The sequence below is a fragment of the Eschrichtius robustus genome, chromosome 3 (genome assembly GCF_028021215.1).
Source record: "Eschrichtius robustus isolate mEscRob2 chromosome 3, mEscRob2.pri, whole genome shotgun sequence".
Lineage (NCBI taxonomy): Eukaryota > Metazoa > Chordata > Mammalia > Artiodactyla > Eschrichtiidae > Eschrichtius > Eschrichtius robustus.
In genome coordinates this window covers 176,245,465-176,256,634 of record NC_090826.1, presented here as the reverse complement: position 1 = coordinate 176,256,634, position 11,170 = coordinate 176,245,465, and the positions used below count along the sequence as shown (strand labels likewise).

The following is an 11,170-nucleotide window of genomic DNA, read 5'->3' as shown; positions in this document are numbered from 1 at the left end:
ACATTATTTTCTCCACTTATCAAATGAAGTTATTGGCGATACACTTTTCAGGCCCTTTCAATTTTCTAAAGCAAATTATTTAAGTGAAGAAAAATATTATAGCAAGATTGTATGAGTGTTGGCTGTCTTAACGTTACTAAATGACAGAGAGACCCATTAATGTCTTGGGAGATATTATCTCTAATTCTTCACTCAAGTCTTATTTAGCATCATATTTTACTGTCTTTTCCATGGCTTCATGGTAGGAGCAATGCACTTTTTTACAAGTTGACTTTGGGATTTATCATGTTACATGTTTGGGCCAGTGAAATACTATCAGGCATGATGAGAAAAGATTTGTTAAATATGCCCGGGAAAGATGGCCTGTGCTCTTATGCTTCTGTAGCCTGCCATGAGAATAACATGTCTCAGATGGCCACCAGTCCAAAAAAAATGTGGAGTCACATGGAGCAGATTTGAATCCTGACGGAAATTTGAAGCTAGAAGAGGTCAACCTATAGCCTGAGGCAGAACTGTCTCACTAACTAGCAGTTCTGTATGTGAGAAAAATGCATGCTTGTTAGTTTAAGCTATTGATATTTCAGATAAAGCAGCAAAACTTCCCAATCCATTATTTCCCTCTTCTTCTCAATGTGACTAAATAGAAAATTAATACGAGGTTAGAATTCAATTAAAGAGAAAATTCTAAGTTTAAGTAAATTAGCGAAAATGGCAATGAAAGAAAATGGTGACACAAGGAGGATTTCTGCTTTTTACCATGAACTGACCATTAACTGGTACCAGATTTGTCCTTTACCATAAACTATTTACAAACTGAAAAACATATATGAGATTACTGGCAACAAAAAACTGTGATTCCTAAGGGAAAAACATGCTAGGTGAATGCTACAATTTTGCCCTTTCTGCCTGAGCACACTTCCTAGATTCTACTGAAGGAGCAAGCAGAACACAGCATACTGCATTGACGAGGCAGAGATAGAAATCTGGGAAGGCAGAGGTGGCTGGAATGTGTGGGTCAAAGTGCCAGAGAAGATGTATTATGCAGAGCAAGAGCTCCAGAAATATACATATAATTTTGCTAAAAACTTTAGCCGAATACTAACCTGCACATACATAGACCATAGACTTTTGGTCCATAGACCAAAGTCAAAGGTCTCAGTAAACATTTGGGGAAATAAACAGTGTTCTCAGAATGTCACATCTTTGTAGCAGGGCTAAATTATCCCTAAAATGAAGGTACGCCAGATCCATATTAACAAACTTTTTAAAAGGGTGTCAAGGAATCTGCTTGATCTGCAAATAACATGAATGCCTGCTAAAACAAACTTAGGCACTCTTTAAAAGAATACAAAATTATCCAAATAATCAAAAACATAATATTCACCACGTCTGACATTAAATAAAAAGTCCTACTCATGTAAAGAAGCAACAAATTAAGACCAAAAAAAAGCAGAAGTAAGTCATTTAATAGAATTATTCCTAAAATTGAGAAAGATGATAAAATTTGTACACAGACAGCTTAAAATAGCTATCATAAATATACTCAATGATTTAAAGGAAATTCTCAACATAATGAGGAGAGAAACAAAATATAAAAAAAACTAAATGGAATTCATAAGAATTAAAACTATAATGTCTAAAATAAAAATTCACTGGATGTGATTAGTTCAGATTAGATAATGGAGAACAAAATATCATTGAACTTAGGACAGAGCAATAGAAACTATCCAAAATGAAGCAAAGAGAGAAAATAAACTGAAAATAATTAACAGAGCCTCTGTGTAATTTAGGACAATATCAAGCTGTCTAACATATATGCAGTTAGTACCACATGGATGGGAAAAGGAAATGGAAACAAATAAACAAACAGGCAGAGATAGAGAAAACAAAACAAACTGAAGAGATAATGGCAGAAAACCTTCCAGTCAGAAGACACTAGGGGACATTTTTTAAATGCCAGAAGAAAAAACAAACGGTATGCCAACAATTGTTCTTTTTTTCTCCATTGCCAGATGTTCTTTGCTTAGCTTTAGGAATTTCAGTATATTCATGTACAGATTCAAACCCAGAGACTGAAGGAAGCAGAATATTCTACTCAGGAAAAATACCTTTGAAAATGAAGACAAAATAAACACTCTTTAAGAAGACAAAAAAATAATACAAAAGACCGAGAGAATTTATTGGCAGGAGAACAGTACTATAAGAAATGTTAAAGGATGTACTTTAAGCAGAAAAAATATAATACCAAAGACGAATTTGAATCTATACCAGTGGTTCGCAAAATTTTTGGTCTCAGGACACATTTATAAGTATAAAAATAATTGAGGACCCCAAAGTGCTTTTATTTACGTAGATATCACCTTACACCTGTTAGGATGACAATTATTAAAAAACTGAAAGCTAATGTGTTGGAGAGGATTTGGAGAAATTGGAACCCTTGTGCACTGTTAGTGGAAATGTAAATTAGTGCAGCCATTACAGAAAACAGTACGGAGGTTTCTCAAAATACTAAAAATAGAACTATCATATGATCTATCAACCTTACTTCAGGTTATATAACCAAAAGAATTGAAATTGGGATCTCAAAGAGATATCTGCACACCTGTGTCCATTGCAGTATTATTCATAATAGCCAACGTATGGAGACAACCTAAATGCCCACTGATGGATGAATAAAGAAAATGTGGTATATTTCATACAATGAAAATATTATTAAGCTTTAAAAAGAAGGAAATCCTGCCTTATATGACAATATGAACGACCCTGAAAGACATTATGATAAGTGAGATAAGCCAGACACAGAATTCCACTGGCATGGTTCCACTTATAAGAGGAAGTTAAAATAGTCAAACTCATAGAAACAGAGAGTAGAATGATGGTTGCCAGGGGCTGGGGTGATGAAGAAATGGGGGGTTTCTGTTCAACTGGTATAAAGTTGCATCTAGGTAAGAAGAACAAGTTCCAGAGATCTGCTGTACAACATAGTACCTACACTTAACAATACTGAGTTGTGCATTTAAAACTTCAGTAAGAGGACAGATCTCAAGTTAGTGTTCTTACCACAATAAAAAATAAAAACTGAAAAAGTATTAATATGTATTTAACTGATTGAAAACAACAGTAAAATCCAATCTATTGTTATCTCTAATGTAAACAAATATTTAAAGATAACTGTATATATAAAATCATAAGAGAGAGAGGTCCAATGTTTTAGATTTTTGAAAATTTCTGCAATGTTTGTATAAATATAAGATAACTGGATTCTCAGATTTCTTTCTGCATTTAGTCCATGGTATTTTTTTAAGTTCAAGTATATGAAGAGAGGGCTTCCCTGGAGGCGCAGTGGTTAAGAATCCACCTGCCAATGCAGGGGACACGGGTTTGAGCCCTGGTCCAGGAAGATCCCACATGCCGCAGAGCAACTAAGCTCGTGTGCCACAGCTACTGAGCCTGCACTCCAGAGCCCGCGAGCCACAACTACTGAAGCCCGCATGCCTAGAGCACATGCTCTGCAACGAGAAGCCACCGCAATGAAAAGACCACACACCACAACGAAGAGTAGCCCCTGCTCGCCACAACTAGAGAAAGACCGTGCAACTACAAAGACCCAGCACAGCCAAAAATTTAAAAAAAAATTAAAAAATAAAAAAGTATATGAAGAGAATCTGGTCTTTACACAGACAAGTAATTTGAAAAGTTAGGAGTATTTTAAAAGTCTTTTCAGATATTTGTAGATATTTTTCTTTGATACAATGTCAAAACTTGGTAAGTGGTAGCTTCTTAGAAGTTAGTGTCAATAAGAAAACTGAAACCGTATTCATGTATTTTTGTAATTTGTTACATTAAAATTCATTAGTCTATCGTGTACTTTGAATGGATCTTTTCCAGATGAATGGTTTTGTAACATCCTCCATTAACCATTTAAGAAAATATCAGTTCACAGAATTATGCAGAACTTCCAAATATATGAAAAAATTACATTCAAAATGTGTAGTTTATAACATAAGTAGACATAAAATATATAATAACTATTGTCCAAAGGACAGGAAGGAGAACATTAAGGTATATTCTTGTAAGATTATACAATTTAAGTGTAGTGGTATAATATTTTCTGATGGTGAGAGAAGGACTGTAAACTTCATCTATAATTGTAGTTTTTTCTAGTTATCCTATCAGTTCTATTAATTTTTACTTTATGTAAAGTTTATCTATTAGATGCATAAAAATCAAGATTGGTATATCCTTCTTTTAAATCATCCCCTCTGTCATAACATTTTCCTCTTTATCCATGGTAATATTTCTTATTCTAAAATCTACCATGTCTAATATTAATGTTACTTCTCTAGGTATCCTATGAATGCGTTTGATATAATGTACCTTTTTCAATCCTTTTAGATTTAAACGTATTCATTTTAAAAGTGGTTTTTATGTAGAAAACTTATAGCCTTTTTTTACCCATTATGATAATGTCTGCCTTGCTCCCTGAGTTTAAACCTTTTATATATAATACTGTTATCACCATGACTGAGTTTAAATATACCAGCTGCTCTTTATTTCCTATTTCTGCCTTTGTTCTTTGATCCAGTTTTTGCTCCTTTCCTGCCTTTACTTGGGTTAATTTAATACTTTTTTAGCATGGTAATTTTTTTGTTACTATTAGCTTAGTAATTATGTTTTTGTTTTTTTCTTTTTGTCATTGCTCTAGGTTTTACCAAATGCATTTTTTAAAGCGACTCATTTGCTAAATTTCAAATAAACATGGTAATATAAATCAAAGACTAATAGTTACATCAAAGTTTAATTAATAATCAGAAAAATTTGTTTATAAATCATCTTTATTTGCACTGCATTTGTTTTGAGGAAGTTTTGTTCAATATTCTTTTATTATTATTCACTTTAGGAAATTATAGAAGCCTTGAAGTGCATATTTTTACAAATTTCAAGTTAGTGTACCAATAAATACTTATTATATTTAAATAATTTTATTAATATGTAGACTTATTTTAATACTTCTACTTTCTGTCAAATTAATTTTTTTAATGGCATGTTTTTTCCATAAGTCTATTCCAAATGAAATTCATTTTATTCTAAGTAAAACCCTACCAAATTATGCAGTAAATTTCTGACAACTTTATCTGGGGTTGACAATGAGGTAATGGTTGTAGCAAACATCAAAAACTACTTTGGACCTGAACTCAAGTGACAGACCAAGCTTGTGTGAATCCAGACCAAAGCTGTGCTCAGATTTGTATAATTGAAAGATATAAGAGCTAGCGATTAGAGACTGAAAGAATAAGAATAACTCAACCTGAATTAAACTGGAACACAGAAAGTGACATTAACAGCACAGAATTAGAAGGCAGAGTGAATGCTAAACAAAGACTTTTCAGCATTGTCAAGAAAGTCACTGAAATATTCTCTCTGTGGGACATCTGTAGCAATAGCTAACCTTGTACTAATGGAATAACAATGCATAAAAGCCATAAAAAAAGAACAAAAGGTGCAACTTACCAGAAGATATATGCTCAGTATGCAAAACCCAAGTAAAAATACAGCCTTGAGTACATGCTTCAGAAGATAGCCCATCAATCTGTGAATAGAGAAAAAAGCAAATAATTCAGAGAGTATTTCTTTAAAGAGGTAAAACAAAGTCACAAGAAAAAGAACTTATTTTGCTACTATTTCCATATGAAGTACTGTGGAAAGAAACCAAAAATTAGAAAACTTTTACAATTTACATATTAATAAGAGAGATACCTCTAGCTACTTAGGTCTTTATATTTTATAAAAAGTTCATTTTTTTATTTAATAGAGCAGCAAGATATCACGTGTGAAATACGAGTAAGATACATCGCTTTCTTTAAATGTGGAAAAAACAAACTAAAAAGTAGCTAAGATCATAAGAATTAGCAAATTATTTGTATAAATGTTGAATTTCTTTTATGAAATGGACATTATCATGAATGCCTTTATGTATCATCTGCAAATGAAAAGTGGAAGCTTACTGCCAACTGGTGACCCAAGCTGGTTTCTAACGTAGTTGAATTCACTGCATAATTTAGAAATTGTTTTAGAGGCTGTTTATTTTCCATCACTTTTATTTCCATTTTCTGGGTTAGAGTCTGGAGAAGAACAGCTGAAGACCATTCAGCAGTTGCTCCTCCCATTCCGTGGCCTGAGCAGCGGCAGCTGCAGCCCATCTTCAGTGGCGTCTTCAGTGACCGCTGTGCACTGTGGTTCTCAGTGGGGAACTGCTGGGCAGGCACAGAGGGCACCTGCCGCCTTCAGACCAGGCTGCCACCTCGGGTTGAGCAGCAGTAAATTCAGGAGCTGGAGCAGTCCGTTCACCCTGAATTCCTCCTTGGTCACAGCCTTCTCAGCTGAGGCCGGCCCTTCCTTCACCACCTGTTGAGGATCTTCGTACAAGTCGAGAGTAGGCGGGACTCCCGCAGGTGCTCACGGGAGAGGGAACCACGCATGCGCAGATCTTCCCGGGTCAGCGTCCATCAATCACGTCAGACCCGTAGAGCGAGCTCCCGGTTGTTGCACAGATGGTGGTGTACACACGGCACAGAGACTGGTTTGTGTTACACGGAGCAGTGGTAGGCAGGTTCACAGAAGATGCCTCTCACGCCGGTGGTCAGGCCTGGTGTTGGGAACCGCCACGAGTCGTGGCTCCCAGAAGCCTGCCAGGCTCCGGTGAGTGAGGTTCCAGGAGCGAGGTGACCAGCAGTAGGAGTGGCGCCCATGGCAGCAGCAGACTTCGGCACAGCTCTCTGGCTGGTCTTCCTGGAGGTTATGATACTGACATCAGCCAGGTTTTCAATGGCAATAATGGCAGAAGCGGACAGCAGAAGCTTCTCCCAGGTTCTCTTCAGATTTAGAGGTAATGCCATCACTTTTCCTTTTTAGATAACTGTCTGATTTGGAAGTCAAGGTTGGTGCCACCTAAGTGAGTTCCTGGTGCAAGGAATTTGAGGACATCCTCCTTCATTTGTAGGACATCAAAAGCTCTGGACATTGTGAAGTTTACCTTTAAGTTATGCTGGGAACCCAGAAAAATGCTGTATGGATCTCTCTCTGGGTAGCATGGAAAAGCTTAGAAATCTAATTTTGGAAGCCCCCATATACAAAGCTAAAGGACAAACCACAGATTGGGAAAATACACCTGCGATACATATAACAACAAAAAAGTATTCATATCAAGAACATAAATAGAACTACTACAGGAAAGAGAAAAAAAACCACGATTATAAAAATGGTATATGGTGTGCTTGTGTGCTATGTGTAACTCTTAGAAGAAAGAAATGGGTGGATCTCAGGGGTAAGGGTGTTTTGTTAGTTGCTAAACAAAGTTCCGAGTTCCAGCACACTTCCTATTTTTCCTACAGCATTTCTAAGATTAGGGGAAGGGACATTTATAAATATATTTGAAAAATATGAATAATCAAATAAGCATAGAAATGAATAAGCAGTTTACACACAAATTAACATAATGATGCATAAATTCATACATAATTAAATGAATGCAAGTCAAAATAGCATTATACAATTTTGCAAACATTTAAAAATATTAATAATGTGTAGTTCAACCTTTGTAAAAAATTATCAGAATAATTAAAATGTGTGAAAGATAAATTTTCATATATTTCCTGCCCTATCAGTTCCATAGCTGGGAACGTCCTATGTTCATATATGCAAAGAAATATATAAAGCAAGTTTATTTCAGCAAAGTTGTTATTAGCCAAAAAAGAAACAACTTAATTTATTCTATAAAATTCTATGCAAATATTCTATGCAACTATTGCAAGTAATTAAAAAATTATAAAAACAACAAAACAAAGTATTTCAATGAAATGAGGAGTATATTATTATAGTCCTGTTAGAAATCATTTTGCCAAAGATGTTCAGAGGTAGGTTAAGAAACCGGGTTTGGAGGGTAATATTTCTATTCAATATGCCTTCATTCATTTACTCTTATGAGATTAAGAGTAATACATTTGACCCTTGAACAACACACGCTTGAACTGCTCAGGTCCACTTATATGCAGATTTATTTCAATAAGTATCGTACTTGTATTTTCATTTTACAGATCTTTAAATTAAGTAAGAAAAATTTGTGTTGGATTAGAGATCACAATGTGTGGAATCAAAAGAACTGGAGTTTGAGTCCTGAGTCTATACAAGCTGTGTCAGCTTCCTGCCCTTTGGTGAATCATTTATCAGTTCCTTTGTTTTTTGAGTCAGAGTTGGCAGTAGGAAAACTTTCAAATGGGGAAGGGGGTCAGCACCCCCAACCCCTCATTGTTTAAAGGTCAACTGCATTTCATTCATTAATGAATTCATATCATCTCTTTACTCTTTTAACAGATACGTAAATACTACTCATAAAAGAGAAATTCACTCTTTTTTTCTGGTCTATTTTTCAGTGTCTCTTAGAGCACAGTTGGTACTGATATACAAATTAAAGAACGAAAATTAACCTTCCTTTGAAGAATTGCAAAAGACACCGCTTTTGGGTATATCAAGGAGAAAAAAAAACAAGGTGTTTTCCCTCTGGGCAGAGATAGCCATATCTCACAGAACACACATTTGGCTAGGAAGGCAACAGCTACATTATAATTCTTGCTCCTGGCCCCGTCGGCCAGGCACCATTAGGTAGAGTATACCCTGACAATCTTACTCAGAGATGTTAGAAATTGGAAAAGATATTGATGAAAATATAGTCATATGATTGAATCAATATATTTTCTGTTTTCTCTATAATCTTATTTATATATGTTGAAATAAACAAATGCATTGGTATGGCAATTGTAAACTCATTATGAAGCATTCTGGATAATTTAGAGTCTTAAAATCTTTTCACTTTTATTTGTAGATTCTGTGGAAGAAAGAATCTCCATCATTGCTCAGCAGATAACTTTCTGATGTTTAACAAAAGGTAAGAAATATGTTCTACGTTGAGACCATTGCAGAATAATGTATGCTTATGGTAGTCTGTTAAGAGTTCAAAAGCAGGGTGAAGGCAGTAGAATATGCATTCTAATGACTTTGGGATAGTTGTAATATTAGGAGAATCAGTAGGGGAATTTCCACTGTCTGTTTGAAGTATTTAATACTAGTTGCTGGGGAAGCATATTTTCACAAAACTGAATTTAAGCCCTGTAAAAAATTAATAACAGAAACCTTAATTAAATAGAGTCTGGGATCAGAAGAGGGGAGCTGTCAGGCCCTGCAACATAGCAGAGCCCAACGGAAAGAAGAAAGACCCCTCTTCTTTCCTGACAAGGACTCAGCCAATGATAAGCCATAGACTCTTTTTTTACCACAGCTCTCCCAACTTCCTTTTCCCCTCTATAAAAGCGTTCTCCTTCCCGTGCCTTGGGGGGACTTGCATGTGGCTTGTCAATGTGGCAGACCTCTAATTGCAATTCTCTGCTGATCTCAAATTTTCACCTATCTTTGCTGGAGAAATATCTGGCAGTCTATTTACTTCAGGTCAACAGCCCTGTATCCTTTCCTTATGCTCTGTATTCCATGGGATCTGAATTTGACATTTGGACGAATTTAGTTGGGTGCTGAGGAAGTAAGAAGGGGTGAAAAAGAAAATCACCTTTAAATAACATTTAGTTTGCTTGGCTTCTCTTCCACGTTATTCCGATATGTTTCCTAAAGGCTTTATTTGAAAAGTACTTTTATTTAGTTTTATTTTTATTAAAGGTTAGTAGTATTATAGAATAATTGAAAAGTCAATAGCAGCTGAGTGAGAGCAGAATACGTCATCCCAAAATATGCCTCCTGGGCATGAGGATTATTTTGAATTGATTATTTTTTAAGAAACAGCAGACATAGGAGACGCTCTAAAAATGAGTAGTAGAAGTTACCCTTTTGTAAGAGAGATTTACATTTATAATGGAAAACTCTGTTTGTAAGAGTATCTCTGCACCAGGAAAAGAGGATGATTCTAAATCTAGAAACTCTTTATCAATGAAGAAGACTTAAGTCTGCATAACAACCTTACCTTCATTTACTGTGCTTTTCTTAATAACCCTCCATAACTGGCACCCTCCACCCCCAACATCATCTGTTGTTTTTAGCTGGAGATAGTATTTAAGGTGATGGCTTGGGCCATTTTGGAGAGTTACTCAGTTTTTCTGGGAATCTTCCATATATACAGTAGTATACATGTTGTTAAACTTGTCTTTCTCCTGTTGATTGGTCTTTATTACAGGGAGTGTCTCAGCCAAAAATCTAGAAGGGTAGAGGGAAATTTATTTTTCTTCCTTTACATAGCACAAGATCAAAACAAATGATTAAAAAGAGAAGGAAATCAGCAGCTTTTGTTTCATCGGTAAAGAGATCTCATTTCAGAAATTATGTTTTGCATATATATCTGTAATCAGCATTTCTTTAACCTGTAATCCTTAACGAACCTGTAAGAATATTGCTACCTCGTGATTTAATCATTGGGAAGATGTACACGGTAAACAACGATTTTACCTGCTTTGCCTGCTTGTGTCTTTGATACCTTATTAAGAGAAAGTTTTGCATTTTGTGTTTGTTTCAAATTTATTTTTCCAGCTATTTTGAATTTTCGTACTGTTGATTATTTTTAAGTAGTCTATAAAAGGATTTATCCTGAGCACTTACATTTTTCTCATTAATTTAGCCATTAGTATACCCAAAATAGTATGGAAAGATACTCTTTAAGGGTATCTTTTTATAAAATTGCAATATTTATATATTAAAATTCTTGTAAAGTAACATCTGTTGAGATGCCAAAGACTTTGATATGCTAATTAGAACTGAAAATTTTAAAAGAAAATTGGGTAATTGCACTTCAACACAAAATGAGAAGTAAATTAAAGAAGTCAAGGAATTTGATAGTTCTATGTACTAATTCAAGTTACTTGATGAGAAGAAGCTGCAAACATGCAGCTGATAAAGACACAGCTTAAAAAACTTGCTTAATCTTCAAATGCACATGAATAAAAATATTAATAAAGAAACAAAGAAGTAACAATATTATCATTTCTTTTAATATCTTTCTTTACTGCAGGTATGATGTACTTGAAAAATAATTAGTTTTTTTCTTTCTTTTTTTTGTTATGGTGTGTCTTCCACCCTAAGTAATTAGTTTCTTATATTCTAGACTTTTAAGTTTTATTTA

At 34.8% G+C, this 11,170-nt stretch overlaps 1 pseudogene; it reads right to left on the bottom strand.

Annotated features, from left to right (window-relative positions):
• Window positions 1-5,969: 5,969 nt before the first annotated feature.
• Window positions 5,970-7,021, bottom strand: LOC137760769 (small ribosomal subunit protein uS2 pseudogene; annotated as a pseudogene).
• Between the last annotated feature and the right edge of the window lie 4,149 nt (window positions 7,022-11,170).